Source organism: Apium graveolens, chromosome 3 (genome assembly GCF_009905375.1).
Source record: "Apium graveolens cultivar Ventura chromosome 3, ASM990537v1, whole genome shotgun sequence".
NCBI classification, from domain to species: domain Eukaryota; kingdom Viridiplantae; phylum Streptophyta; class Magnoliopsida; order Apiales; family Apiaceae; genus Apium; species Apium graveolens.
Window position 1 is genome coordinate 178,648,872 of NC_133649.1, and position 21,074 is coordinate 178,669,945.

The following is a 21,074-nucleotide window of genomic DNA, read 5'->3' on the forward strand; positions in this document are numbered from 1 at the left end:
GCCATCAAGGCATAGTTCTCCTCGTCTTCAGAATCTGAAGTGTCTATCCAACTTTTCTTCTTTGTGACAAGAGCCTTGCCTATGTCACTCTTTCCTTTCTTGCAGTCAGGAGATATGTGGCCTTTCTCACCACAGTTGTAGCATCTGACATTTGAGTAATCTCCTCTGTCAGACTTTCCTCCTTTGCCTTCAGATTTTCTGAAGCCCTTCTTATCAGAACTTCTATCCTTTCCTGGAAAACTTATTTCCCCTTCTGAATTTCCTATAGGCTATCTTTGTGATACCCTTCACCATAAGAGCACACAATTTCATCATCTCTACATCAACATCTACTTCAGGTAGACTTTCAGTTTATGAATCATCATCATCAGAACTTGATGATTCTGAATCATATTTTATGATGAGAGCCTTTCCTTTGCCTTTCTTTGAGACAGCCACTTTGGGGGATTCCTCCTCAGCTTTAAGAGAAACTGTCCTTGACTTTCTCCCATGTCTCTTGCTTCTTTGATCCATCTCAAGTTTATAAGTCTTGAGCATACCATAAATTTCATCAAGAGCATAGTTTTCTCTTATAATAGTAGCTTTCAAATCCCAACTTTCAGGGTGAGCTAAAAGGAATTTTAAATTTGAATTTTCAATATCATATTCCTTGTCCACCAGTGACAGATCATTGAAGAGTTTGACAAACCTGTCATATAAGTCAGTTAATGACTCATCACTTTTTGAGTCAAAGTGCTCATACTCTTGAGTAAGTATAGTCCTCCTATTTTTCTTAATTGCATCAGTTTCCTAACACCTTGTTTCCCAAGCATCCCATATCTCATTTGTAGTCTTGCATTGAATTACCCTTTTTGACATAACATTATCAATGGCACTATGCAGCAAATGCCTTACCTTTGCATCCTTGGAAATAGATGAGATATCTTCAGCTGTGTATTCACTTTTCTCCTTTGGTATGGTCTTTGTTGGCTGATCTACAACTACAAAAGAGAGCTTGGTTGGCTTATGCGGTCCTTCATAAATTCTGTTAAGGTATTCTGGATCTGTAGCTTCCAGAAACATAGCCATCTTCACTTTCCATATGGGATACTTAGAAGGTCTCAGCATGGGAACCCTAATAGTCTCATATCGACTGTGGGTTTGAGTCTTTGGAGTTTCTTCTGTTTTGGCGGGCTTGGTTGAATTTTCTGCTTCTTCTGACATGATTGTTTTGGATCTTTACTGTATGTGTGTTAATATATAGGCTTTGATACCACTTTTTAGGTCACACAACACTGTAGAAGGGGGTAGAATACAGTGTAGAATACAATCAAATCGATTTAGAACACAAGTAACAGAAAACAGTTGTATTCGATATAATAAATTCTGTTACAATGGAACTGTTCTCTCTCAGTGATGAACAAATATCACGAGAGCTGCTAGGTTACAATGTATGATCTTCTCGATGACCGTAACGCATATAGTGTAAACCTATGTTTGTGTTTATATAGACACATAGTTACAAGATAACTTCTAATTGATATGGAATATAATTCTGTCTCCTAAAATATATCAATCAGATATCTTATACAATTCTTCTAGTCCTCTAACTCTTTCCATGCATATCTTCTTCTGTATTAGTCTCGATCTTCTTTCCTGTAAATCAGCTTCCTTCCTTAACTGTTAGTCCTCCAGTACTTAAGTTCTGATATCCATCTTTTGATATTATCTTCTGATAATCTAAGTCCTAATATCCTTAAGTCCTGACTTCCAGTAAGTCCTGATTCCAGTAAGAACTGATGTTTCTTGTTTGTTAAGATCTGAAAACTAAACATGAAACATATTAGATATGACATCTCAAATATATCCAACAGTTCAACATCATAATTACTTTGGTATACTAGCATGGTATGACTTTTGAATTACTTGTATAGAAATCTCCAAGTAAAGTTAAACTACTTGTAATAAATACTTAAGGGTTCATGGCACTTGCATATAATACGAAAGATAGATTTGAAACCACTTGGACAATGTATACATGTATATCAAGGTGAATTAGAATACTCACATCATATATAAAGCTGGGTTAACACACACTTGCAGTGTAAACAAAAAAAGTAGGTTGAAACACTTGCCTTGAGAAAGGCTTGACTTAACTGGCAGGTTGGAGCAACTGGGAGCTTTACTCGAATTTAATGGCAAGTTTACCCTCGTATCGAGTGCCTACACAAAATGATAATAACCTCATTATAATATATTCTCACCAACTCAACTTAATTATAAACCGAAATTAAGCACATTGACACTTAGGCCTATATACACATACATGCTTACAATTACCTAATAAGCATAATAGTTCACATAGCCACATATGCTCACATAACACATTTAACTACATAATAATACATCAACACACTATATTGCATCACTAAGCTTGGATGATCTCACTCCACTTACTCAAGTCACTTAGTTATGCTAATCTAGTCAAAACTCATAATATTGACCTCATAACTCGAAGTGCTTTTTTTAAACCATTAAGTTCCTATTGACCCTGACCTAGGCCCTACACTCTACTGACCTTAAACTATCTTACAACTATGATGGTCAACCTAGGCCTCACCCATAAGTGCTCTAAAACTAAATGTTAAGTGAATGTGTGTATTATAGTGATTTCAAGATGACATTAATGGGTTTTGAGTATAATTGACACCCTTACACCTTAAGTTTACCTTCCAAACTTCTACACTAGACTCTTCTGATCATAAGGTAACTTCAAAACTTGGTGTGACTCAAAGGCCTAGCTTGGGCCTCCCTAGGCCTAAGCTTAAAGTCCATGGTTCCCCTGTTTTCTAGATAGAAAAGTGTCATGTCTTGCACTAACTTGTGACACATGATTCTAACTCAATTCCTATGAACTATGGCTGGAAAAACACTTCTGACACTCCCTCTAACTAGGGACAACCAAGGCCTAGTGAGGGCCTACCCATGACATGGTCAAAACTCCTCATTTCTAGGTTGTAGTAAAACTGTCCCCTGCTGGACAGATTTAGTGTTTTCACTCATGCACCTAACCAAACAACCTACAAACCTCTAACAAACATCTAAAATATGAAGTATACCCCTATTACTAGATTCTGGTGACTTGGGACTCAAAGTGCATTATAATGACAAGCTCAAATATCACCCTAAACCTCATGTTACCAAACTGAAAATCTACAGAATTTAATGTACCCCTTTCCACCATGTTTCCCACTTGACAAACAAAACCAAACATCAACCAAAACCCAAACTAAACCTCAACCAAGGAAACCTACTGAACTAACACTCCCACACACAATATTGGCTTAGTAGAAATTGTAATAACCCCAATTTTTGGAAATTTTTGAAACCCTTATGAATAGTGTTTTTGCTGAATGAGAAAATTTTTCATGCCACACTATGTAGGGGTTCTGATATGGATATTCTGAGATTTTATTAGTACTTTATATGGGATATAAGTGTATGTAAAGATCGTCAGAATCCAAATTCAAACACTTTGATTTTTCCCGGAAATCCACTAGATACGGAAAGAATTGAATATAAGGTAACAGGATACGAAGGATTTAAATTAAAGGATTATAAGAGAGGATCATAAAAAGGAATATAATGTATTGAGAAAGGTTAAGGGAACCCAAGTAATAAGATCCCGGGTATGATCCCTCAAACGATAAACGAGAATGAAAGTTAAGTGAACCGTATAACAGATCAGCGGTCATTAGGCAAACAACTAGGAAGTTAATTAAAGGGATTAGAGAGAGTGATGTCACCCAACCAATGAGAAGAGGACAAGGAGGGAAAGATGACATCACAACATGACATAGGCATGACATGGGAAGGAAGGAGATGTGGTGGATTATTAACCACACAAAATCAAGGTTAAATTGGTAATTAACCAAAAACAAAACAAAACCAAATCAACCAAGCCAAATAATTCATTCTTCATCAAAACAAAAAGAAACCAAGGCATTGTTCTTCATTTGCTCTCGGCTTTTTCATCTTTAAAGGCAAGAAATTTCAAAAATTCAAGATCCAAGCTTCCTAAATTGGTGAGTTAATTCCCTAATCATCCTTATGCATAGTTAGGGCTATATCATGAGTTTAAGCCATCAATTCTTTCTCAATCTTCTTCATTAAATCAATGAAGAAGACAATGAATAGTGTTTTCAAGTTTTTAACTTGAAATTTTTCTTGTTTTCCTTTAAGATCCAAGCATCCCTAAGACTTCTCAAAGCTTCTTAAGGCTTCCTAGCTACTCCCACCACTTCAAGGAAGGTATATCATCTCCAAACCCTAGATTCCTATGTTTAATAAGATGATTTTGATTATTATGGTGATATTGTAGCTTAATGTTTGTGGTTTAGAGTTTGGGTTGAAGTGGTATTGAAATGGAATGGTATATCTTGTTGTTTTGGTTAAAAGAATGTAGTATAGTTAAATTCAAGCTTAGGCATAAGTATGAATGTTAAAATTGAGTTGATTTGGGGCCGTTGTAATGTAGTTTAGATGGAGGTTGATTGGGTTGTGAATTGGAGTTGAAATTGTGGTTGTTTGAATTGGTTTAAATTTGGGAAATCGCGTAAACATAGCCGTCGTAACGTCCGATTTTCTTTAGACTGTTTTTGTGCAAAACATTAGGACCCGAGAACCCCCTGCTAGATTATGACCATTGCCATGTCTAGATAGCTCGTGTTACGAGCTTCGTTTTGATATGTAGTTCGTTCGATTCCGATGCACGGTTTAGGAGAAACGACCGTTTCAAGTAACGGCATTTCGCGAACGAAACTTTTCCCCTCGCCTTACTTTGAAACATAGGTTAAAGACCATAAAGGGTTAATTAATGTATGAAACATTTATGGTAAGTGTGTTAGGCAGTTGGTAAGACACTCGCGAAGGAATTGCCTTAAAACTCGTAAAGGTTAAATTATTAAAAATGGTGGAGCCGAGGGTACCCGAGTGACTTAAGAGAATCAGTAAGCGCAAAACAAGCGTTAGAGTCTAAGTTAGTTAAAGTATAGATTTACAAGTGACTTTGGTTTAATTCCAACTTACTTGTTGCTTATAGGTTACCAGACTCGTCCCGAGCCATTTGTAACCCCCAGTCGCTCAGGCAAGTTTTCTACCCGTTATACTGTTGTTGTGATGTATACATATGTATATGCATTATCTTGTGATAGATGCATGATGGTTAATTAGCAAATTCTTGCGATATATTGTTGCATGTGACATGGTATATATGCATGCCTGTTTCGTATTCTTGACACATATATCTGTTGATTCAGTTGATAATACCTATGCTAGAGATAAGCGGTATTTGAGTTTACCCTTAGTATAGGGGATCAAAAGGTCAACATATTTCTAAATCGGGAGTCGATGTTCCCGAGTATAATATATATATTTTTATATATATATGGTTATAGTTTTCAAAACTATTAATCGAATAAGGTTTATTTGATAACTTTAAGTTTATTTTATTATATGAATATTATTTCGAATATTCATTCGAGGGCTTATGACTCCTTTATTTTATTATATGAATATTATTTATAATATTCATTCGAGGACTTATGACTCCTTTATATTATTTAATGAATATTACTTGAATATTCATCTGAGGACTTATGACTTCTTTTATTTTATTTATTGAATATTATTTTGAATATTCATTTGAGGATCTATGACTCTGATTATTTGCTGAGATATATTCTTTATTTTATTAAAGAATAAGGTGTCGATAATCAAACTTATTTTTGATTATTCAAATAAAGATAGAACTTTCGTATAAGTATATCTTTGGTTATTTAATACTCCTTTCAAGTATAAGTCTTACAACTTCTACTTCAATTATTTGTATAAAGATTATTCTTTATGGGAATATTATTTAAATAATAATATTCAGATATTTCTAAAAATATTGGGACTGATTTACTTCATTAAGTCAGCATTACTCCAAACACTCTTTAAAGTGTTTTCGAGTCTTCAAAATGATTTTTAAAGGTTAGAGCGGATCCCAAAACTCATTTTTATATTTAAGATCTTCCTTTTAAAGGGGATTTAAATACTCGCTCAAAACCTGAGGGATCCGGCTCTGTGGTGTATTTTATATTCGCAACGAGGTTGCTGTTTTGATAAATGAATTGATTACTTACCCAAGGTTCGGGAAGTAAGTCCATCTAATTAGTCGGCATAAGCAACATGGGCTCAGTGGGAGTCCATGAAAGTGTAAGTGGCTCAGTGGGAGTCCATCAAATGCGTAAGTGGCTGAGTGGCAGTCCAGCATAAGGTCCTATTGCCACCAGGGTGATGACCAGTGGGGAATTCGTCCATATACTAGTAGAAAAGGTTACTTATTGGTATCTTTGCCTGATCAGCAAGATATCAGGTTTATGCCAAAATTCTTTCCTTTCCAAATTTATTGGATATTACAATTCTATTCATACTTTACATGACAGAGGTTTTCAGGAAACGTATGTATATATATAGGTGTATATATATATCGGGACTTAATGAAGTATATCATAACTTCATTTCCTTCAAAATATTTCAAAGATTGAATCTATACAAGTCTTATCTTGTAGTCTCATCAGTGTGATGAACTTTTGAAACTAATTATAACTTGAACGGTGGTAGTTCAAGTAGTATTTGGAAAAGATATAAGTATATTGGAGTATCTTGTAACTTCATCTTTTAAACTTATATCTAGTAAATGATTATCTTATGCATGACAAAGATTTTCAGAAAAACGTTGAGACAAGGTTAGATATATGAGATCACCTTGCAACGATATTTTTATACAGTTATACACTGGAACTCTGTGTGTATTATGCATGGAAGAGGACTTCCCATATTTTAAAAAGTATATGTGTATATATATACTGAATATTTTGCGACTTCATCGCATTAAGATATCAACTTGGTTCATTTCTTTTGACCAAGACTTTCATGAGTACTATGAGAAGGCCCATATATTGTTAATCATTATATATATTATTTTGGTGGGCTTGCTGCTCACCCTTGCTTCTTCTTTTATCACACAACATCAGATAGATAAGATGAACAGGACCAAGCTCCCAATTCGCAAGCGGATAGGAAACGTACCGCAGCTTTCTGGAAGCGTTGAGGCCGCTGTAGCTGAGGTAGAAATTACCAATAGGCTAAGTTTTCAACTAATAATGTACCAGACTTATGTATATCATGAATTGTAATAATGGCAAAGAAATGTAAATTTATTCAGAAACCTGTTTAAGGTGCATTGGCATATAATTGTGGAATAAAACGACTTGTGATTATTTTTGGATATTCATCTCTGAGACTATAACTTGTGGTGTGTGTGTTTATTGTGGGGTCACAGTACAGAGTAGTTGATTATTTATTAAGATTGGGTGTTATTAAGGGAAATGGAACTCGTGACAACCCGGATCCCCGACCCCGGATTTGGGGGTGTTACAGAAGTGGTATCAGAGCTAAGCGTTATAAACCTCAGAGATGATGTGACATTAAGATAATAAGTTCACTAAGATAATAAGAACTCTTGCCAAGTTCATAGTCGGGCTACCTAACGTAGTACCGACAGTTAAAACCCTTATGGGAACCCTTATAAATGTAGCGATAGAAGCGTAGTTCGTTATCGTATATGGTAGCGGGACACCGAACCCTGAGGTTGAGGAGCAACAATGCGATGATGTTTTATTACTTATTGGAGATCAGATTATGGATCCGATAGAGCGTCCTAACGCGGGATCGGATGATGTTCATATTGAGGATGTAGTGGTTGAGGATGTTGTCCTAGAAGGGACAGTTGTTGAGGAGGATCCCATGGAGGATCCTGACAAGAATGAATAAAGGACCACTGATGAATTGATGATCATGGTTAGGTCGACTACCAGAGGTAGGATTGGTCGATCACTACCGGAGGTTCGTTCAAGTTTGTAAAGATAGTTGCCCCCTTTAACGTGGCTTACTCGTAAGACTGAGAAGTTAGAATGGACAGAGAAATACGAGAACAACTTTCAAGAACTGAAGCAAAGATTGGTGACGGCCCTTATGATGGCGTTGCCGGATGGAAAAGGAGATTTTGTGATGTGTAGTGATGCTTCGCATAAGGAATTAGGGTGCGTCTTATATAGCACAACAAGGTAATCGCGTACGCATCAAGATAATTAAGGGAATATAAAATTCGATATCCCCACCCATGAGCTTGGGCTCGAGGCAATAGTTTTGCCCTAAATATTGGAGGCCCTACTTGTATGGAGAGAAGTGCGAGATTTACACAAGCCATAAGTGCTCTAGTGCATTTTCCCGCAGAAAGAGTTCAACATACGCCAGAGGAGGCAGTTAGAGCTAATCAAGAATTATGATTGGGAGATTCTTTATCATTCAGGGAAAGCCAATGTGGTAGCTGATGCCCTTAGTAAAAAGGAGAAACTCAAGATGATAATGTCTTTGGGAGAGTTTATGAGAGATTTTGAGAAAATGGAAATAGAAGTGAAGGTAACCGGAGCCGGTACCGAAAAGATGTTTGAGATTGCAATACAGTCCGAATTATCGGAAAAGAACATATTGTGCCAGAAAAAGTGATGAATGAAGGCAGAGAGCCAACAATTAGATAAAAGATTAATACCGAGAAAGATGATAAGAGAATAATGAGGTATTCCTACAGAATTTGGGTTCCAAATGTTCAAGAGCTTAAAGATGAAATCTTAGATGAAAGCTAGTTTGAGGAATAAGATTTAGAGCAAACCCTGAACGTGATAGTCAGGAAGGTCGCCATTAAGAAAGAAGGAGCCCATAATATAATAAAGTGGAAAATGAGGATTTTAAATTTAAAGATGAACCCAATTATGGGGAGTAGGAAGAAATATTTAGACTGAGAAAACAAAAGTCGAGCGAGATAGGGAGACTCGAGATGGTACTCCTATACGGCAATTTATGGACCTGTCTAGACAGAACTTAGACTATTGTCCCCAACCACCACCTTGAGGAAACAATGCGGTAGGAAATTCTTTCATGACCTTTAAGTCGCTAAGCTCTCAGAGTTCCAAGGAACAGGTTGACCTAGTCGAGGCAAGAGCCTGGCTAAAAGAAATAGAGGAATCATTTGAGATTCTGAATGATTGACGAACCACAAAAGACTGTTTTTGTCACTTACCCTCCTAAGAGAGAGACCACCCGCTGGTGAAAGGCCAAGGAAGGCACGGAGCAAGAGATTATAATAAACTAATTAAAGTTCAGTCAATTGTTTTCAGGAAAGTACTTCCCAAAGTTATGAAGATAGTGTAAAAGCTTTAGAGCCAGAACAAAGGCAGACGAGTATGATGAATTGTGAATCTAAGTTGTAAAAGTTATCGAGATTCGTTCTGAGGACACGAATCCAGAATGACGGGATGTTTGAAATCAATGCTTAAGTTTTGTTGGTTCATGAAATAATGATAAGAGAAAGGAAAATAAAAAGAAACTGAAGTGGAAAGGAATACAAGGGCAATAGAGTTTGAGGTATGATAAGGGAGTTGGGTATGAGGAAACCCTAAAGACTCATAGCAATAGACATAGAAAAGTATGTAATCGTCAGGATGAGGGTGATTCACCATGAGTTAAAATAGATGGTTGAAGGCATAAGAGATACATATATTTTATCCCCTGTAAGTTGGGAGGATTCGAGGAAACCTTGAGATAATTCGAAGGATAAATAATGAGACGCGGATAGACTAAGGAGACAAGGAAGTAAGAAATTAGGAAAAATTGGATGAAGGAAGTGACCTTCAAGAATGTGAAGTGTAAGATCGGTGGCTTGATACCCAGAAAGGGAGACGCCAGGTATGAGAGATATCCCAACATTGAGATGACTGTTGAGATAAACAACAAAAGTAAATAAGGAATTATTAAGAAGAAGTTCACGTTGGACACGACCAATATCTTCCAGAACATCCTTGTTATCGTTACCAAATTAGGCAAGACAAGCGGATAACCGTTGTTATCTTTTGGAGGCCATATTGATTGACTCCATTTTGAATACGGATGTTATTGTGAAATTAGACATGTACTATCGAGGTGGGAATGATTGAATAAGACACCCTTATCAGGGATATATGACTTAATTTATCCATGGAAGGATGCAGGTACCTTTTAAAGGTGGAATTAAGGATAGAACATCGGTAACTTAAAACGAATCCTAGGGGAATGCATAAAGGTTGGCATTTCACCCTTAATAGGGACATCATGAGTTTTGACAGTATGAATTAGGAAAGGATTAAGGTAATAACGACCTTTAAGGATCAGTGGAGAAATTTTTCAGAAGTATATAGACTATGATTCTGGTATTAATAAATGGTATCTTGATATGCCCTGTGCCTAGGGTGTACCTGATAAAGGATTTAAGGATAACCTTAAGAGTTTTACAAGGAGAAAGGTAATATTCAAAATTCTCAAGAATAGAAATGTTGATAAAGGAAATATGACGTAATTATAATGATGCCAAGTGGGGCACGTGTTAAACCACGAGAAGGTATGGATCGAACCAGTAATGGTCAAAATTGTTCAGGGCAATTAGTACTTAAGATAAAAGATGTTCTAATTATGATTGAGAGTCAGTCATGACAGTGATTAACCTCTAAAGACTGACGCAATAACTTATGGAAAATGGTTAATTTTTTTTACTCATCAGATTTTAAGGAAAACATCTTCACATAAGCTGTGATTGAAATGAGGTAGAAAATTTATTTGGAGGTGGTTAAAATGACATTGACTGTAAGGAAATTTTACTATCAGGAAAGACCAAAGAGGTGGCCGACACTTTAAAGGTAAGAGGATAATTATAGGCGCTTGTGCCAAAGGAATACAGTGATGATGGTTAAAGCTATGAAGTTTGTATTATGGTTTGGAAGATTGACATTCCTTCTGATGACTGTGCAATACCCAGCCGTAATAGTAGTTGGTAAAGGTTTAATTTGTGTAATCGCCATGAGCGGGCTATCTATCGTAGAAGGTACTATCTTGAGAATGAGCCTGGACCATGTTTCAAAAGGACTAAACGAACCTTTGAGTTAAGTCTTCTATCGAAGGCATATGATTAAGAATGGTATTAACCTGCTATCGTTACTTTGATTGAAACTCTTCTGCAATTTTATCTACTTCATGTCATGAAAGTACGTCAGAGTTTGGAGTGTTCTTCATGAATTGTGATTGGTGGTTATGTTAACTCCTTAGAAGAATTTTATACGACATATATGGACTCCGTATGGTTAGATATTAAGATTTCATGGAAAGTGAATGATGACAGTAGGTCAGTGGTGGACCATAGTAATGCAGCAATGATTCTGCGAGTAATTAGTCGATTACAACCATGAGAGTTGTATTGGAATGAATGTTGAGGTTGAGTACCACTAATCGGGTCGTGGTGGTGTATAAGTTATCATTGATAGACTAATTAAGTAGAGTATCTACCTATTGAATATTATTCTTTCTTATCAATAGAGAGTCGTATTACTATACGAGGAAGGTTGCGGTGCAAGCATAAAATTCTATTAACGATGATATATAAAATGAGATTCCAGATTTGATTTTCGATGTCGAGGGAGTTTCATAGGTGATTGAGTATAAGCTCGAGGAAGAGCATGGGTCCGTAGAATGATGGGTGGAATAATAAATATTTAGGCATGTGAAATACGATGCTATAATACTTGATGTTGATATAAATACATATATGTTTTGTTCTCCTATGACAAACCTCTATAATTCAGAGGTAGGTTCCAAGCCAGATATTTTATGGCAATATTTTTTTCATATATACAATTCTCTTCAGTTCGTTCTTTTCTCTTCTTTTCATTTTATATAACTGAGAAGAACAACCCTTCCAGAAGGGGAGGTATTGCCGAATGACTATCTATCTGTGTGATAGAAGCCGAGTAGGATACCAGCTATTGTTTAATTGCTTGTCAAGTACTAAAGGCTGGCCACCTTCTGTACTAACTATACAATGTAACAAGTGTTCATGATCATAGTGATCTCTCAACAAATTCCTTTACTTCTATATGATTGATCAAATTTTGGAAAATAGAAACAACTGAAAAAGGAGTAATAAAGTGGTGGTAGTATGCGGAATGGAAACACATTCGTGATACTAAGGTTGACGTGGTTATTAAAAGGTTATAGAACGCTAACGAGCAGAATTATAACCAGTATAATATTAGAAACGGAAGGTAGTAGCGACTACGAACTGGAAAAGAATGGGTAGTGAGAAGCAAAAGCTATAATGCTAGAAGCTATAATGAGAGTCTGTGCAATAGACTTGAAAGAAATTGGAATGATCACATAACGCGGATTGAGTTTTCTCACGACAATAGATCATATGTCAGTATTGAGATATCGCCATATGAGATTTTTGAGGGAAGACAATGTCGATCTCCCTTATGTTAGGATGAAGTTGTAGAGCGCAAGATGCTCGGACCCGCAGTAGTCCAAAGGACCAGGGATATAATAGATCTAATCAGAGGACGGCTGGTAGTAACCCAAGATGGACATAAGAGGTATGCTGATTTGACACGAAAGGACAAGGAATGGGAAGTAGGGGACCTAGTGTTGTTATAGGTATTCCCTTGGAAGGGGTTAATGAGATTCGGAAAGAAAGGAAAACTAAGCCCAAGATACATTGGACCTTTGAGATATTAAGACGGATTGGAAAGTTAGCTTACGAGCTAGCCCTACCCCCGAACCTGTAGCAAGTCATAACGTGTTTCGCGTATCAATCTTAAGGAAGTGTAATTCGGATGCCAGACAAATAGGGGCACATGAGCACATAAATATGCAACCCGACGTAACCTATATGGAGTAACCAGGAAAGGTTATAGATTGAAAAAGGAACAAGTGCTTAGGAGAAGGATTATCAAACTATTCAGAGTTTGATGGAAGAACCACAATGTGGGAGAATTTACTTGAGAATTAGAAAGTGTAATGCTAAGAGAGTATCCCTATTCATTTTCTATCTGATTCCGGGATGGAATCCTTTTAAGGAGGGGAGACTGTAATAACCCCAATTTTTGGAAATTTTTGAAACCCTTATGAATAGTGTTTTTGCTGAATGAGAAAACTTTTCATGCCACACTATGTAGGGGTTCTGATATGGATATTCTGAGATTTTATTAGTACTTTATATGGGATATAAGTGTATGTAAAGATCGTCAGAATCCAAATTCAAACACTTTGATTTTTCCCGGAAATCCACTAGATACGGAAAGAATTGAATATAAGGTAACAGGATACGAAGGATTTAAATTAAAGGATTATAAGAGAGGATCATAAAAAGGAATATAATGTATTGAGAAAGGTTAAGGGAACCCAAGTAATAAGATCCAGGGTATGATCCCTCAAACGATAAACGAAAATGAAAGTTAAGCGAACCGTATAACAGATCAGCGGTCATTAGGCAAACAACTAGGAAGTTAATCAAAGGGATTAGAGAGAGTGATGTCACCCAACCAATGAGAAGAGGACAAGGAGGGAAAGATGACATCACAACATGACATAGGCATGACATGGGAAGGAAGGAGATGTGGTGGATTATTAACCACACAAAATCAAGGTTAAATTGGTAATTAACCAAAAACAAAACAAAACCAAATCAACCAAGCCAAATAATTCATTCTTCATCAAAACAAAAAGAAACCAAGGCATTGTTCTTCATTTGCTCTCGGCTTTTTCATCTTTAAAGGCAAGAAATTTCAAAAATTCAAGATCCAAGCTTCCTAAATTGGTGAGTTAATTCCCTAATCATCCTTATGCATAGTTAGGGCTATATCATGAGTTTAAGACAACAGTTCTTTCTCAATCTTCTTCATTAAATCAATGAAGAAGACAATGAATAGTGTTTTCAAGTTTTTAACTTGAAATTTTTCTTGTTTTCCTTTAAGATCCAAGCATCCCTAAGACTTCTCAAAGCTTCTTAAGGCTTCCTAGCTACTCCCACCACTTCAAGGAAGGTATATCATCTCCAAACCCTAGATTCCTATGTTTAATAAGATGATTTTGATTATTATGGTGATATTGTAGCTTAATGTTTGTGGTTTAGAGTTTGGGTTGAAGTGGTATTGAAATGGAATGGTAAATCTTGTTGTTTTGGTTAAAAGAATGTAGTATAGTTAAATTCAAGCTTAGGCATAAGTATGAATGTTAAAATTGAGTTAATTTGGGGCCGTTGTAATGTAGTTTAGATGGAGGTTGATTGGGTTGTGAATTGGAGTTGAAATTGTGGTTGTTTGAATTGGTTTAAATTTGGGAAATCGCGTAAACATAGCCGTCGTAACGTCCGATTTTCTTTAGACTGTTTTTGTGCAAAACATTAGGACCCGAGAACCCCCTGCTAGATTATGACCATTGCCATGTCTAGATAGCTCGTGTTACGAGCTTCGTTTTGATATGTAGTTCGTTCGATTCCGATGCACGGTTTAGGAGAAACGACCGTTTCAAGTAACGGCGTTTCGCGAACGAAACTTTTCCCCTCGCCTTACTTTGAAACATAGGTTAAAGACCATAAAGGGTTAATTAATGTATGAAACATTTATGGTAAGTGTGTTAGGCAGTTGGTAAGACACTCGCGAAGGAATTGCCTTAAAACTCGTAAAGGTTAAATTATTAAAAATGGTGGAGCCGAGGGTACCCGAGTGACTTAAGAGAATCAGTAAGCGCAAAACAAGCGTTAGAGTCTAAGTTAGTTAAAGTATAGATTTACAAGTGACTTTGGTTTAATTCCAACTTACTTGTTGCTTATAGGTTACCAGACTCGTCCCGAGCCATTTGTAACCCCCAGTCGCTCAGGCAAGTTTTCTACCCGTTATACTGTTGTTGTGATGTATACATATGTATATGCATTATCTTGTGATAGATGCATGATGGTTAATTAGCAAATTCTTGCGATATATTGTTGCATGTGATATGGTATATATGCATGCCTGTTTCGTATTCTTGATACATATATCTGTTGATTCAGTTGATAATACCTATGCTAGAGATAAGCGGTATTTGAGTTTACCCTTAGTATAGGGGATCAAAAGGTCAACATATTTCTAAACCGGGAGTCGATGTTCCCGAGTATAATATATATATTTTTATATATATATGGTTATAGTTTTCAAAACTATTAATCGAATAAGGTTTATTCGATAACTTTAAGTTTATTTTATTATATGAATATTATTTCGAATATTCATTCGAGGGCTTATGACTCCTTTATTTTATTATATGAATATTATTTATAATATTCATTCGAGGACTTATGACTCCTTTATATTATTTAATGAATATTACTTGAATATTCATCTGAGGACTTATGACTCCTTTTATTTTATTTATTGAATATTATTTTGAATATTCATTTGAGGAACTATGACTCCGATTATTTGCTGAGATATATTCTTTATTTTGTTAAAGAATAAGGTGTCGATAATCAAACTTATTTTTGATTAAAATAAAGATAGAACTTTCGTATAAGTATATCTTTGGTTATTTAATACTCCTTTCAAGTATAAGTCTTACAACTTCTACTTCAATTATTTGTATAAAGATTATTCTTTATGGGAATATTATTTAAATAATAATATTCAGATATTTTCTAAAAATATTGGGACTAATTTACTTCATTAAATCAGCATTACTCCAAACACTCTTTAAAGTATTTTCGAGTCTTCAAAATGATTTTTAAAGGTTAGAGCGGATCCCAAAACTCATTTTTATATTTAAGATCTTCCTTTTAAAGGGGATTTAAATACTCTCTCAAAACCTGAGGGATCCGGCTCTGTGATGTATTTTATATTCGTAACGAGGTTGCTGTTTTGATAAATGAATTGATTACTTACCCAAGGTTCGGGAAGTAAGTCCATCTATTGAGTCGGCATAAGCAATATGGGCTCAGTGGGCATCCATGAAAGTGTAAGTGGCTCAGTGAGAGTCCATCAAATGCGTAAGTGGCTGAGTGGCAGTCCAGCATAAGGTCCTATTACGACCAGGGTGATGACCAGTGGGGAATTCGTCCATCTACTAGTAGAAAAGGTTACTTATTGGTATCTTTGCCTGATCAACAAGATATCAGGTTTATGCCAAAATTCGTTCCTTTCTAAATTTATTGGATATTGCAATTCTGTTCATACTTTATATGACAGAGGTTTTCAGGAAACGTATGTATATATATAGGTGTATATATATATATCGGGACTTAATGAAGTATATCATAACTTCATTTCCTTCAAAATATTTCAAAGATTGAATCTATACAAGTCTTATCTTGTAGTCTCATCAGTGTGATGAACTTTTGAAACTAATTATAACTTGAACGGTGGTAGTTCAAGTAGTATTTGGAAAAGATATAAGTATATTGGAGTATCTTGTAACTTCATCTTTTAAACTTATATCTAGTAAATGATTATCTTATGCATGACAAAGATTTTCAGAAAAACGTTGAGACAAGTTTAGATATATGAGATCACCTTGTAACGATATTGTTATACAGTTATACACTGGAACTCTGTGTTTATTATGCATGGAAGAGGACTTCCCATATTTTGAAAAGTATATGTGTATATATATACTGAATATTTTGCGACTTCATCGCATTAAGATATCAACTTGGTTCATTTCTTTTGACCAAGACTTTCATGAGTACTATGAGAAGGCCCATATATTGTTAATCATTATACATATTATTTTGGTGGGCTTGCTGCTCACCCTTGCTTCTTCTTTCATCACACAACATCAGATAGATAAGATGAACAGGACCAAGCTCCCAATTCGCAAGCGGATAGGAAACGTACCGCAGCTTTCTGGAAGCGTTGAGGCCGCTGTAGCTGAGGTAGAAATTACCAATAGGCTAAGTTTTCAACTAATAATGTACCAGCCTTATGTATATCATGAATTGTAATAATGGCAAAGAAATGTAAATTTATTCAGAAACCTGTTTAAGGTGCATTGGCATATAATTGTGGAATAAAACGACTTGCGATTATTTTTGGATATTTATCTCTGAGACTATAACTTGTGGTGTGTGTGTTTATTGTGGGGTCACAGTACAGAGTAGTTGATTATTTATTAAGATTGGGTGTTATTAAGGGAAATGGAACTCGTGACAACCCGGATCCCCGACCCCGGATTTGGGGGTGTTACAGAGATCATCTTTACCTAAAGTGCAATATAACAAAATAAGAGTCAAAATAATACACTAATTACAAGTCATCACAATTTCGAAAATAACAACTTAAATCCTCCATATATACGAATCAAAATTACATAACAAGGAGCACAAATCATAATTAATATCTTAACTCAACTGATAGAGTTTATTAACAAAAATCAATCCAAATAATAAAGAACTTTCGGAAATCATGAGTTGAACCTATACATGCATGCTTTCGAACTTACAAGCCAAAAACAATATGGTTTCCATATAAATTTCATCATAGAATCAACATGCAAGCCTAGAATTAATCATAACTAATATGATCACTTAGCATGCATTTATTTTTATCAAGTTCTTATTTCTAAATCCATGCTATTATCACATAAACACACAAAAATCAAATAAAGCAACAAGAACACCATCCATTCGGCTCCTAACAAGTCATGGTTGAATGGATTAGGGTGAAAACAACATTTGCACAAGTGTGACACACTCATGTCTAGCCTTTCTCAAACCAATGATAATATATCTCATGATGAAAGCCTTAGATTCACAAGAATCAAGGGTGTTCCCTTTGAGTTTAACAAAACACTACCATGCAAGATTAAAACATAGATTTTTTTCATCATAACTCTTTGGATTATAAATGATCAACATATGGGAAGTGAGATTACTTAATGGAGGGTGGATGTTTGAATGAAAAATGAAGGAGAATGAGGGGTGGGGGCTTGGCCGGGAGAGGGCCGAGAGAGGGAGAAGGGAGGAGAGAAGGGAGAGTGACTGTGATGTGGTGGTGAGAATTATGACAACTTGTCTATGGTTTTTGGTTTTAATTTGACTAAAATGTGAGTGAAATTGAAAATGGACAAAATTAACCCTCTAGCAAGCTTGTGTCAATTTGCATGCAAGGATAAAGAAGTAATTTGGCTAGTGAAGTAGTAGTTAGTGGGGTTGGAATTTCCAAGTTTGCCCTTATCTTGTGTTGGGAGCAAAATGCATGCATGGGCTACTAAGTAAATTGCACATTAGAAATTAACTAATCTATATAAAACAATTTCTATAAATATAAATGCACTTCCATAAATCACAAAATATATATTATAAAATAGCTTATGATTTTACAAATTTAATGATATAAGATTTGAAAATTTGTTGTTAAAAGATTTTTAAAAATCGATTTTTCATATAGAAAGAAATACTTTTGATTATCATTTAAAAATACTAAATAATAAGATTTTCCTTTCAAAATTTTATATATAAACTAATACATTAAATATTTAATTTATAGGCATTCAACATGTAAATCACCCATATTTATAATTCCACACAATTTAAATCTCAATTATAAACACAAAATTATATATAGATAAGATTTAGAAATACCGGTCGTAACATCCTCTCCCCCTTAAAGGATTCTGTCCTCAGAATCTAGTAGAATAATTGAGGATACCGACTACACATATCTGACACTAGTTCCAACGTTGACTCTTCAACCTTGGGATTTCTCCAAAGTACTCTTACCAACTTGACCAACTTATTTCTAAGACTCTTCTCTTGCCAGTCGAGTATTTTGAAAGGTTGCTCCACAAATGAAAGGTCTGCCTAAATCTCTATAGGTTCATACTCTATCACATGGTTGGCATCAGGATTATACTTCTTAAGCAATGACACATGAAACACATTATGCACATGCTGATACTGAGGCGTCAAAGCTAATTCATAGCCACCTTCCCTACTTTACTCAGAATTTTAAAAGGACCAATATATCTAGGCGCTAACTTCCTTTCTTTCCAAATCTAGACAATCCTTTCCTCGGTGATACCTTCAGTAATACGACTTCACCTACTTGGAATCTGATATCCTTACAAGTAGGGTCTACATACTTTCTTTGCCTATCTTGAGCAGCAAATAATCTCTTCTGAATCAATTTGACTGTCTCATATATTTGTTGCACCAATTCTGGGCCTAGAATCTTTCCCTCTCCCACTTCATCCCAACTGGTTAGTGATCTGCACTTCCATCCGTATAAAGCTTCGTATGGTGGCATGCCAATACTTGTGTGATTGCTGTTGTTATAAGAGAGTTATACCAATAGCAAGGGTCGCCCCAACTTCCTGCAAAATCAATCGCACAACTACGCAACATGTCTTCAATTGTTTGAATTGTCCTTTCACTTTGACCATCAGTCTGCGGATGATACATCGTACTCATGTTTAACTTTGTGCCAAGACTTTCTTGAAATTGCTGCCAGAATCTCGAGTTAAATCGTGGATCTCTATCCGAAACTATTGATTGTATGGTAATACTAACACCGGGGCTGTAACCAACCTCTGTTTCAATTCTTGAAAACTATCTTCACATTCTGCATTCCATTCAAATTTCTGATTCTTCCTAGTCAACTTAGTCAATGGCGTGGCGATTTTCGAGAAATCTTTAACAAATCTTTTATAGTATCCCGCTAATCCTAGAAAACTTCACACTTCCGTAGGTGTCTTTGGTCTCTCCCAACTCATAATTGCCTCAATCTTTGCGGGATCCACTTTGACTCCTTCACTTCCAATAACATGTCCCAAAAATTGCACTTCCTTTAACAAGAACTCACATTTAGAAAACTTGGCATACAACTTCTCTTGTCGGAGTATCTCCAATGCTATCCATAGATGCTGCATAAGTTCTTCTTCTGACTTTGAATATATAAGAATATCATCAATGAATACCACTACAAACTTGTCCATATTTTTTAAATACCCGGTTCATCAGATCTATAAATGCTACAAGGACATTAGTCAACCCAAAAGGCATTACTAAGAATTCATAATTTCTGTATCTTGTCCTGAATGCTGTCTTCGGGATGTCGTCTATTTTGATCTTTAATTGATGGTATCCTGATCTTAAATCAATACTGGAAAAACACTTAGCTCCTTTCAGCTGATCAAATAAATCATCTATCCTGGGTAGCAGGTAACGGTTCTTAATCATCATCTTATTCAACTCCCAATAGTCTATACATAACCTCATGCTTCCATCCTTATTCCTTAAAAATAGAACAGGTGATCCCCATGGCAACGTACTTGGCCGTATCACTCCTTTGTCCAACAATTCTTGTATCTGGCTCGCCAACTCTTTCATTTCTGCTAGTACCATTCTATAAGGTGCCTTCGAAACTGGTTCCGTGCCTGGAGCAAGGTTGATCTCAAACTCAATTTCTCGATCGGGCGGTAAACCTGGTAGTTCATCTGGAAACACATCTAGAAATTCGTTGACTACTGGAATATCTTCCATGCTGAGGCTCTCTCTTTCTGAATCTACTACATAGGCTAGGAAAGATTCGCAACCTTTTCTAAGCAATTTCTTAGCCTGGACGATTGTAAGAAACAATCGCTCTTGCCTCTAACCCTTAAATACCACTTTCTCTCCATTCTCCGTCTTTAAATACACTTTCTTAGATTTACAATTTATCTGAGCGTTATTCTCTCCTAACCAATCCATGCCTAAAATTATATCAAACTCCCCTAACTTGAAAAGTATCAAGTCTGCTGGAAATTTATGTCCCGATATATCAATCTCACACTTAGGACATAATTGACTCACATGAATCTTCTCTTGGTTCGCAATTACCACATCTATTACCTCGTTCAAGGTCATTTTATTACATTTAAGTTTATCAACAAAAGTTTCTGAAATAAAAGATCTAGTAGCTTCAGAATCAATCAATACCTTAGCTTCAACATTATTCATTAAAAGTTTACCTGCTATCTCCTCAGAATTCTGAACAGCGTCCTTCATCTTTTAATTAAATGTCCTTGCTGTTGCTTGTGGAGTTGCTGTAGATGGTGGAGGTAATGACAATACCTCAGCTGGCATGTGTGCACTAGTACTTGCCACATTCATCAAAGCCTTGACT